The sequence below is a fragment of the Zingiber officinale genome, chromosome 10A, assembly GCF_018446385.1.
Source record: "Zingiber officinale cultivar Zhangliang chromosome 10A, Zo_v1.1, whole genome shotgun sequence".
NCBI lineage: Eukaryota > Viridiplantae > Streptophyta > Magnoliopsida > Zingiberales > Zingiberaceae > Zingiber > Zingiber officinale.
The window spans coordinates 59,087,603-59,099,722 of record NC_056004.1 but is presented as its reverse complement, the minus strand read 5'-3'; positions in this window follow the sequence as shown (position 1 = coordinate 59,099,722).

The window sequence follows — 12,120 nt, the reverse complement described above, 5'->3', positions numbered from 1 at the left end:
TGACACCCCCCCAGACTTAAACTTTTCATCGTCCCGATGAAATCAATATGGTGGAGGAGGTGGACGAGAGAAAGGAGGTCTACGACGTGGTTGGCCAATAGGAAAACTAGGAAAACCTGGGATCTCACCCAAGGATCTATGATACTCATATAAAGCATCTACTTGTTGGCTAGTAAGCATCATGCTCTGCATAAAATCTCTCATCCTAGCCTGATCAGTATCATAATCCTGCACAAACTCAGCCACTTGACCTTGAAAATTCCTCGAAAACTGAAAATGATTTTGTACCTCCCTAAACTGATCATCAGATAAAGAGAAGCGCCCCTCCAATATTTTTCGTTGGGCATCTTGCTTCTCATGAAGTGATTCTAGAGACGTACGAAAATATGAAAAATCAAACCTAGAAGATCCCGTGCCATATGCAAAAGAATGCCTAGCAGACTCCATAAAACTAGAAGGCTGCGGGTGTCCAGATGACGAGGGCTCATGATGTGGCTCAGTGTCTCCAGGTATAGAAGGGTTATCCTCAAAATCTAACTCAGAAATTACCCAATTAGCCGGGTTACGAATAGTAGTTCGTTCAGGAAAAGGAAGGGGTAAAGGAGAACCACTCCTCCTAGGAAACGCGAAACCATTCTCATCCTGAACGATCATTTTCATAGCAAGACATGCATCAATGTCAATCATGTCATTACCATGAATTATTTCCAACCCATCAACATCAAGATTTAAATTAAAAGCTATTCGGGTAATCAAACCACCAAAAACAATTGATCCCGATGATGCCCTAGCAGATCTTAATAAGGTTTGAACAAAATGAAAACCAGAATCAAATTCAACCTTATAAAGCATAGCCCATAAAGCATAAAGCTCTATCTTTTTAACCACCCCATCACTCTCTCCCCTACCAAAAATAGTTTTACCCATGACTCTTTGTAGATACCTAAAGATGGGGTTTTGCATATGGGAGGCCTTAGCTCTTGAAGGCTCATAAGGTTGATCTAACCCAGTTATTGAATTCCAAAAATGATTCCAATTAAACCTTGGATCAAACCTACGAGGGCTACTGGTGGTTAATCCAAAACAAGAATTAAAGTCACTAAATGCCCATAGAAATTCTTGATTCATTAGTCTAAATGAGATTTTTCCAAAATAATCATCTTCATTAGTAAAATGGACATCCAATGAACTTAAAAATTCCAAAACAAGACGAGGATATGTAGGCAAATGTGTGTACATAATATCACTCCAATCCAAAAACCCAATCATCAAATCTACATCTTCCCTAATTCCAAGCATATCAAGAACAGTTGGGTCCATATATCTAGTACACACTATCTTTCTATTGACAAGAATTGCAAATCTAGTTACTTGATCATCATTTCTAAACACAATATTGAATTCATTGTCATTACCTTCGTTGCGTGAAGTCCTTTTGCCCTTGCCCTTCACTGGTTGTTTTCCTTTGTCCCTTGATGGCTCCTTCTCTTTGTCTCCACTGGATCCACCACCTCCTTTGCGAAGTTTCTTCAAAATGTTGGACATCTTGATGAGTTTAGATAGGGGAAGAATTATCTAGGGTTGGAAAAATGGAACTCAAAGAACAAAACTTCAAAGAGCAAAGATCTTAGGTTAGGAGAATAAAAAGTCCAAGTCTTAGAGAGGAGGAGAATCCGGATCTAAGAGATCTTGAGAGATTAGAGAGGAGTTTTTAAGAGATTGGGAGAGAAAGAGATGTTTTGGAGAGTTGGGGGTGTGCGGAACACGACCAAGATCTGGCCGTGTAAGGTAGAAAGAAGACTTTAATAACTCTCCTACACGGGCCGTGCAGATCCACACGGCCTCCCCCTCTTCCTTCTCTGGATTCTTTGCACGGCCGTGTCTGGGACACGGCCTCTCCATCTTTCTTCTCTGGATTCTTCGCACGACCGTGTCTGGCACACGACCTCTCCATCTTTCTTCTCGGGATTCTTTACACGGCCGTGTTTGAGACACGGCCTATACCTTTTTCTCCTCGGGAGATCCTACACGGCCGTGTCTGGATGACACGGCCCAAGCACTTCCCTTCTCTGCAACCTTTGCCTGGCCGTGTATAGCACACGGCCGGGCTCTTTTTTGCACCTAACCTGAAAACAAAATCAAAAGAATGCATCAAACTAAAAGAAATTAAAATACAAATCAAAACTAACTAAAAGAACCCTTGGGTTGCCTCCCAAGAAGCGCTTGTTTAAGGTCTTTAGCTCGACCAAACTTGATCATTCACTTCTTTTCCTCGCCCTTGGAGGACAGATATACTTTTCATTTTTGTTGGGAGATCTTCTCCCAACATCTTCCACCACATTGTCTCCTTCGTTTGGTGGCCTTCCATGAGGATGGAAATTCCATTCCTCAAGTTTATAAATGCTTGTCCTGCTACAAGCATTTAAAAGAGACGAGACATGGTTAGAGATATTAGATAAATCATATTCCAACCTTTCCTTACCAATTACCAAAAAAAGCTTATGATTTTTGACATCAATTATAGCTCCAACTGTAGCAAGGAAAGGTCTTCCTAATATGATAGGAATCCTGGGGTCCTCTTCCATGTCCAACACGACAAAATCTGTGGGAATAACATTCCCATCCACCTCTACTGGCACATTTTCTATAATACCCAAAGGATACCTGCAGGAATGATCGACAAGTTGAAGTGCCATAGTAGTAACTTTAATATTTTTGAGACCTAATTTATTACAAATTAAATAGGGAATGAGGCTAACACTTGCCCCCAAATCACAAAAAGCTTTTTCAAAAAATTCTTTTCCTATGTTGCAAGGAATATAAAAGCTCCCTGGGTCCTTTAGTTTTGGGGAAGTGTTCTTCTCTAAAATAGCACTACATTCCTCACTAAGCGCAATTGTCTCAACCTCTCCTCTTCTTCTCTTGTTTGACATGAGATCCTTCAGGAATTTGGCAAATCTAGGCATTTGAAGAATAGCATCAATAAGAGGTACCTCTACACAAATTTCCTTAACTTTTTCTAAAAACTTGCCAAATTCTTCATCTTTCTTGAGCATTGTAAGTCTCTGAGGAAAAGGGACAGCTTTGCTCTGATGGTTCAGTGGAAGAGTCTCTTCAACCTCAATGGTACTCTCCTCATTAGCTTGAATCTGATTTGGTATAAGAGGAGAGAGCTCTTCTTCTTTTTGTATCCCTTTTGGAGCAGTCACTTGGGAGTCTCCCAAAGTCTGTCCGCTCCTAAGCTCAATTCTATTGCAATGCTCCATAGGATTCACATCAGGTTTTCCTGGAAGTTGTCCTGGTGCTCTGGATGATGAGGAAGCTAGTTGGGCAATTTGACTATCCTGGATCTTTTGATGCTTTTCAGAATTATCCATTCTCTGAATGAGCTTTGCTAAATCTTGCTTCATTTCATTCTGACTTGAGATAATTTCTTCAAGCATCTTTTCAATATTTGACTTTGGTAAGCCTTGAGAAGATAGATGTTGAAAATTTTGTTGCCCAGCTTGAAAATTTGGTCTTGCCCCCATAGATGGTCCTTGATCTTGATTATTTCTGTAAGAAAAATTGGGATGGCTCTTCCATCCAGGGTTATAAGTATTTGAGTATGGGTTGTTCTGCCTTTGATTGTAACCCATGATTGCATCACATTGTTCCAGTTGATTGATTTGTGCAGTGATAGCTCCCAATGGACATGAGTCATTTTAGTGCTCTGAACTCCCACATATTTCACAAGATGTACTAATAGCATTGACCATATTAGCACTAGTCCCCATGTTCTCAAATTTCTTTGTAAGAGCGTCCAATTTTACAGATAAAAGAGTGACTGCATCTACATCAAACTTCCCTGATGCTTTAATTGCTGGGTTTACAGAAGAATAGCCACCACTTCTTTCATTTGCCCATTGATGATGATTTTGTGCTACACTGTCAATAATTTCTTCAGCTTCATCTAAACTTTTATTCATAAGTGCCCCTCCAGCAGCTGAATCAAGGGACACTTTGGTATGATAGTTGATACCATTATAAAAAGTGTGCAACACTAACCATCTTTCCAACCCATGACGTGGGCATTGTCTGAGCATACTATTATATCTATCCCATGCTTCAAAAAGAGATTCTGAGTCAGTTTGCTTGAAGCTTGCAATTAAATTCATCATATGAGCTGTTTTGCTTGGTGGATAGAATTTATCAAGAAACTGTTGCTCACACTGCTCCCAAGTGGTGATGCTATTAGGGGCCAAAGAATTTAGCCATTGCTTTGCCCTATCTCTTAAAGAAAACCCAAATAATAATAATCTAACTGCTTCTGAAGGATCTCCATTCATTTTCATGGTACCACATATTTCATAAAAGACCTCTAAGTGTTGATTGGGGTCTTCATGAGGTCCTCCACCAAATTGGTTCTGCTGCACCATAGATATAATTGCGGGTTTGATCTCAAAGTTATTAGCTTCCACTAAAGGTCTTGAAATAATAGATCGAAAACCTCTTGCATAAGGTGTTGCATAATCCTTGAGTGGTCTATTCGCCATGTTCAAATGTTCCTGTTCTTCAATTTGCCTTTGCAGAATTCTTCTTTTATGGAAAGTTCTGTCAATCTCAGGGTCAAAAGGAAAGAATTTCCCTGCAAAGTTAGATCTTCGCATACACAAGAACAAGATAGCAAATGACAATTCAACAGAAAAAGAAAAATAAAAGAATCAAAAATGCAGAATTGAATTTGTACAAAAAGAATTAACAAGAAGTAAAAGTTATACAAGAAAGTAAAAATAGAAATCTAATGATTAGTTAGAACTATGCAATATGAATGGAAAACAAATGTTATGTTTAGTCTAACTCAATTGATAATTCCTAATGTTATAGCGAAGCGCCAAAAACTTGTTACGCTCTGCAAGTGTACGGAAATGTCGCAAGTAATATAAAAGATTATCGTATCCACAGGGACTGGAATAAGCACTAGAAATGCCTCAATGCGAATTAGCTAAACAACTATCCAATTGTTTCAAATGCAAAGTGAAGGTAAACAAATCTAATATTAATGATCAACAAACAAGAGTTTAGTGTTTTAGGTTATAATAAGGGGAGATTCTAGGAGTTTCGGTTTCTTTGTAAGATTTCTTGAATGTAAATGGTTCACCAATTCTTATCCCTCAATTGCCAAATACTTGTAGAAAGTTGCTGGTTCTCTCTTGCAATAGATAACCGGCTAAGGACAGAGAAATGTATCTAAATATGATCAATTAGACGTGAACCTACGTTGTCCTTACACAGAAGCGCATCTATTACTATACCTTCCTCGGATATCAACATAGAAGCCCACAACTTATTAATCTATCAAGATACAAGAAACTAATCACAAGATCCATCCTACTCTCTTGAATATTCCTATTTCCTCTTCAAGATTATCTCTCAAACGTCCTTATACGGGCTTGCACCTGTCACGTGGATCCCTCGGATGATCGAGTGAGAGTTTATCTTTACTAAGTCCACAAGAAATCCAAACAATCAATCAAGAATGAGAATTAAGCACAAATCACCATTAATCATTCAAGATCTAATTGATACAAGCAAGACAATGTCATTGAAACAAGAAATTGGCAAATCCATAAGAGATTACATCAATCCATCATATAAATACTCCCTTAATCCTAGAATACAAGATCTACTCCATGAATCGAGGAAGAATACCCGAAGAAATAAAGATTACAAGCATTTCTTAAATCCCCAATCCAAGAAACTAAGAAAAGGGGGAAAGAGAAAACTTATCTACGAAGAAGCCTCGTCTTCGGATCCAATCCTCGCTCCGGAGTCGAAATCGTCAAGAACTCCCCTCGAATCGCCCAGAAATCCTCCCAAGAATGGGAGGAAACCAACAAATCTTGCCTTCTCCCAAAGGGGGAGAGATCCCCTTTCAATTCATGAAGGAGGGTTTAAATAGAGGAGGAAATCGGGCGCCACATGGCCCCATGACACGGCCGTGTGAGATTCACACGGCCATGTCCAGTTCCTTCTCTGCCAAAGCTGCACGGTCGTGTGACTCACACGGCCAGGACCCTTCTGTTCTCTGGAAATGCTACATGGCCGTGTGGTGCACACGGTCACCACCTGCTTGGCCTCTGGAAACCTCACACGGCCGTGTAGATCTACACGGCCATGTAAGGCATTTTCTCTAATTTCTTCAAATCAAGACACGGCCGTGTGAGATTCACACGGCCATGTCCTCTTCCCTTCCTGTTAAAACTACACGGCCGTGTGTGGTACACGGCCTGATGCTCTCTCCCTTCAATTCCTCTCAAGCTTGTCCGAGGACGCACAATCTTCACCAATTTCGACTCCTGTGTACAGAAAATGCACAAAAAGCAGATCTCCAAACCAAAAGAGTAAATATGCTAAAAGGAAAGCTGGAAATATAAAAATGCATAGATCAAGCATGCTCAAAGTATGTAAATGTGCGTAAAAATATGCATAAAAGAGTATATAATCTACGCACATCAGACACATAACAACAATCATCTAATTCTAGTACAAGCCCAGAGGGTAGAGATAGATAGTAAGTTCCTACAGCAATAGCAGCAACCCGTGCTCCATTGCCTACTAGTAGGTCTACCTCACCCTTCGTCAATGCCCTGCTATTTCTCAGCGCTTGTACATTAGTACAAATGTGCGAAGCACATCCGGTATCTAATACCCACGATGAAGAAATAGAGAGGTTGACTTCTATAACATGTATACCTGAAGTAGAAATCTTATTTCTCTTCTTCTTAAGATCTTTCAGGTATTCTTTGGAGTTCTTCTTCCAGTGCCTTGCTTGTCCTTAATATAGGTGACAAAGATGTTCAACCATATCGTAAGCGCCCATCAACTCATGTTGCTTCTGAAGCTCAGAGTTCATGGTCGCGAGCATAAGACAGGACACATCTAATGCGTCATCTTGATGCTTCTTGTAAGCATCTCGGTCTGCTCGTGTGGCAGTGGCAGGAGGAGCCTCCGGAATGGGCTGCTCCAGAGAACTATTCTCAGGTTCCTGTACCAGTCCAGGAAATTTGCTCCGTTGAGCTTGTCCTTCTTAAGGACAGAACGCAGAGAGAAGTTGTTCGTGTTTGACGTCATGGAAATTCTACAACAAAAATAAATGCAGAAATAAATATCATATTCTTTTAAATCATTTAATTAGGTTTTCAACTAAATGATGCTCCCACTGAATTCTATAATTCATGTGGGACAAGATCCATATCATACTAACCCTTGAGTTAGCTTTGGCTAATACGCCCAAGATTTAGTATGATCGGTAGGTAACGATTACCAATTACATCTCTATGCAACTCTTGTTTATAGGATCATTATCCGTAGTTATATTAAAACTTGAGTCAGCTTTGGCTAATACGCCCAAGAATTAATATAAATGTGATTTATGTCCTATCTTTCCAACCGTTGGAAGAATGCCTTTAGTTGTACTCGATCCAACCGAGTTAACTAGTTACTCAATCTAATTGAGTTGTACTCACCCATGCGTTGATAGGCGGGACCAAGATTGCCCCTCCGTACCCTACCAAGATAATATGTGTTGCTCTGCTTTGGCAGATTCAACAACGACATGTGATCGAGGTAGTAGTAGGTATCACAGCACGGTAGGCATTTTGTGTTGTCGTGATTTAGATCTTATCTAAATGTCGATGTTGTATCATATACTTGATATAGATCTAATCTAATCGATGGAGTGCATCTTGTACACGGTGTAGATCTAATCTAATCGTAAGGGTGCATCTTGTGCACGATTTAGATCTAATCTAATTCGTTTAGGCACTAATTAATTACTTAATTAAGCATGCATCACATACACAAGTAATTAACTAAATTTTGTGATTATGTCATGGCCCTACTACGATCTTCTCAAACCAATGAGAAGATCGGATGGTCAACCTAAGGTCAACAGCTTCTCAAGCTCCTTCCTTTGACCACCTCGTGTTGCTCGCGCCCTCCTCGTAACTCCGTCTCGAGTGGACCTTCCACCGCTTCAAAATTTACATTACAATTTTGAAACTCGAGTTACATTCGAGTCTAAATCTAATTTACAACTAGAATATAAATAGGGAGGCATGACGCGCAGGTCGCATATCAAATACAGCACACGCAAACACATGACGGCACACTGGCCGTATTATAAATTACAACACAAATTATCCAATCGAATTGGGTCTTTGGGCCATGACTATCACAAAAATACTATATAATTCGAAATTATATATTTCTATAATTTTCTGTAATTTTTCCTATAATTTTTACAATTTTTACGAGTACAATTTCCCCGCGGTTCCGTTTAGCGGTTTTCGGGCACAATCGCGGAACGAATCCCCTTGCGGGGCCAGGGGCAGCGCCCCTACCCGCGATCTAACCATTGCGAGGGTTCCTTTGCGATCTAACAGCACCTTAGCTCGCTATCCCAAAAAGTTTTGGGACGAAACTTGGCCGTTTTGGGAAAAACTTCTCGGTAGTCGAAGCCTACAAGTGTAGAAACACTTGTGCTTCGCTTCTACGAGAAAAATACTCATAAAACCATTAAAAACTTAAAATTACAGAAATTCACAGAATGTTTATTTTTCATAAAAACTAAAATAAACTCGTATTCATCTTCGCACGTGGCTCTGATACCACTGTTGGGTTTTTCGAGCCGCGAAAACCGCTTTTTCGCGTCGCGGAAACCCTGAAACTCCCTAGCCAACGGATCCGTGCAAAGAAATTTTTTTCGAAAAACTACGAGTACGAGTTTACCTAGATCTACACTTAGATCTATATGGAGAAAATCTTATACCTTCGATGCGTGCCCTTCGCGAGTCCCGCTTGTCCAAGGAGATGCCGGATCTCTAGTTGTCAAAGTAGACAACTTTCTAGAAGTATCCACACGAACAAGATGTGTTCTCTAACACACAAGGATGGAGAAGAGAACACCACAAGTGTGCTAGCACTTCTTGATGCTCTCGGATGGGATTGGAAGAAGAAGAAAAGAAAAGAAGAGAACACACTCCTCTAAAATCTCTGTGACTTTCACTAACCTTTCTTCTTGGATTAGATTCACTCTCCTTTCTTCTCCCTTGCTTGAAACCCACGACCAAGAGAAGAGAAGGAGCAAGAAGAGAGCTTAGGAGGAGGAAGATGACTTGAATGAGAGTTACTCACCAAAAGAAAAACTTATCTTTTTCCCTCAAGTGGTGTAACCCCCTTTCACATTAATCACAATTAATGTGGAGGCCATTAAAGAGAATAGTTGTAACCTCCATGAGGTGGCACATGTGATGATGTGGCACATCATCATTAGTTCTCCTAATGCCAAGTCACAAATGATGTGGCATAAAGTCAAGTCAAACTTGACTCTTCCTCTTCCTCTCAAGTCAAGTCAAACTTGACTTAATCTCTTTCATGGTTAATCTAATTCAAGCCAATTTAATATAATGAATCTAATTCATTTAATTAAATTGATTCAATGAGTCATAATCTAAATTAGACTCATTGAACACATGAATCAACTTGAGTCCAACTCAATTAGCCCAATTAGGATTACTCTTAATCCAATTTGATTCATCACATGAATCTAATCCTCTTGGTTCATCATATGAACCTAATCTCCATCCACTTGTTCTTTGTGTGTGACCCAATAGGTTCTTGTAACGTTGGCAATGCTCCTAAACTCATTTAGAAGCATAAGTAATGATGTAACACCCACAAAATTATAAGATAAGTATATGGGTGTTAGTTGCTTTAGAGCATAAAGGTTAGAAGAATAAAAAAGAAATAAGAGAAATAAAAGAAGAGGTGAATGTTTGAACCTTGAACCTCTCACAAAGGATGGAAATAAAATTATGTATGATAACCACTAGGATAATGAATAACATGTAAATAGGAAATGATGGGAATTGTAGTTAAAAGTAAAGATATAATTAAGTGAGGGAACAAGAGAAAATCAAGTAACTTTCTTCCCCTTGTTTACCTCTTGGTTAAGAAAAGGAGCAGCAAAAGACAAGTTGTCTTTCTTCCTTTTTCTTCTCTATTTTCGTGGAGTTTAAGAGAACAATGAAGAGAAGAGTTAAGGGGAAGGAATGAGGACATATTCTCATTAGAAAAATACATGCATGAAATTAAGGAGGAAAGGAAGCAAAGTTCATCTTTGTAACTTCCACCCACTTAGCATAAAAAGGAAAGGAACTAAAGGATTTCATTTTTTTCCTTCCCCCCCCCCACCATTGCCGAAACTAGAAGCCTCCTCCCTCATCTCCACAAGCCAAGTTTAGGTTTCTCCCTAAGAGAAAACTAAACTACAAGAAGGAGCCTTCAAGGTGTACCCTTCCAAGCAAGAGAAATCAAAAGGAGTGCTAGAAGAAGAAGCTCCCTTCTTCCTCTTCACCAAGGGTACCAATTCTTTAAAGATTAACAAGTGAACACTAGGTAAGCTTCCCCTCACCTGTGGTACAATAGTTTATATGGTTTTCCATGAAGAGAGATAGCTTAAAAACTTAGGACTTGCTTTATGAAAATTCAGCCAAAAACAAGAAGAAGAGTCTAAGAAATTTGTAACTATTTATGCTTATGATTTTTCTTATGACATGTATTTTATGTAAGAGGTTAATCTAAGGTTTCCATACTAGAGTGAATAATGAAAACTTAGATCCATGAACCTTAGACTCTCGGCCAAGCATGAACAAGAGGACTAGGTAAGCTTAAGACTCAACTAAGCATGTTTCCTTATTCTTGTATTATGTACCCTATGATAATGATGTTGTTAACCTTTCCTCTTACTTGTATGTTATTTGAAACTCCATTTCCATGCTCATGAATGTTTGGCTATAGAAGAACTAAAGGCCTAAGAGAGTTTAAACCTAAAAACTAAGCATGCTAAGATTTCTCCTAAGACAAGACATGAAACTAAAATGTTATGCCATGATTGTATGTTAGTTATGAATCTTATTTCATGCTTATGAAGATTCGGTTATGATGAGATTTGAAGTCTAGGAAAGTTTAAACCAAGGCTAGGAGGCTCATGACCTTCTTGATAAATGATATGAAACTAGTTGATATTTTTATGGTTGTTTGTTACATAGAATTTTGGTTACATGTAACTTTCGGCCACACTAAGTTTTAAAGCTAGGATGTGTAGATTTTTAACTAAGTTTACTCATGTTGTTCCTTGTTATGATGCCATGAAAATTGTGTAGGGGTTTCCATGCTTTTAGGCCATATGAAAAACAAAACCAAGCTCACATGTTTCGGCCACCTTTGAATTAAAGGCCTAGGAAAACTTAGAACCCAACTTATATATGTTCATGATGTTTCTTGTGATAAGTACTATGAAATGTAGTTGTGGTTTCCATGCTCTTATGCCACTAGAAACTTAGCTTCATGCTTGATAGGTTTCGGCCAATACTTGTAATACCCACTAAGCTTGTAGGATAAATATATGAATGTGGGATTTTGCCTTAGAAAATAATAGGAAGTGAGTTGAACCAAAAAGGAAATAAAAAGAAATAAAAATAGGGAGAGGTCAAGGATTGAACCTTGAACCTCTTATATGATAATTCATAGAATTAATTAGTAGAAACCAATTGGGATAGAGAGAAGATATTGATAGCAAAGGAGGGAAACTTATGATAAAGGTAAAAGCTAACCAAAAGAAAATAAGAAAAGAGCAAGAGAAAGGCAACTTGCCTTCCTCCCTTCCTCTCCCTCTTCCTCTTTGATTTTGCCGAAATGTTTAAAGAGGGATTAAGGGGATTCATTCCCCCTTATTTCACCATGAATGATGAGGATAAATAAACAAATAAAAATAAAAATAAAAATAAAATAGGAAAAAGGGCTAAGGGAGAAGGAAAGCAAAAACTAAGTTTGCTACCTCTTCCCCCTTAACATAAAAGGGAGCAAGAAAAGAGAAAACTATTTTTCTCTCATTTTCTCTCATTCATCCTCTCCCTCACCGAGAACACCATAGTCCCCTCTCCTCCATCTTCAGCCCCAAAGCCAAATTTTTTCCCTAAGAAAACCTAAGATACAAGGAGGACTTAGCAAGGGAATCAAGGGAAAGGAACTAGAAGAAGAGACTACTTCTTCTTCACCATACCTTAGATCCACAAG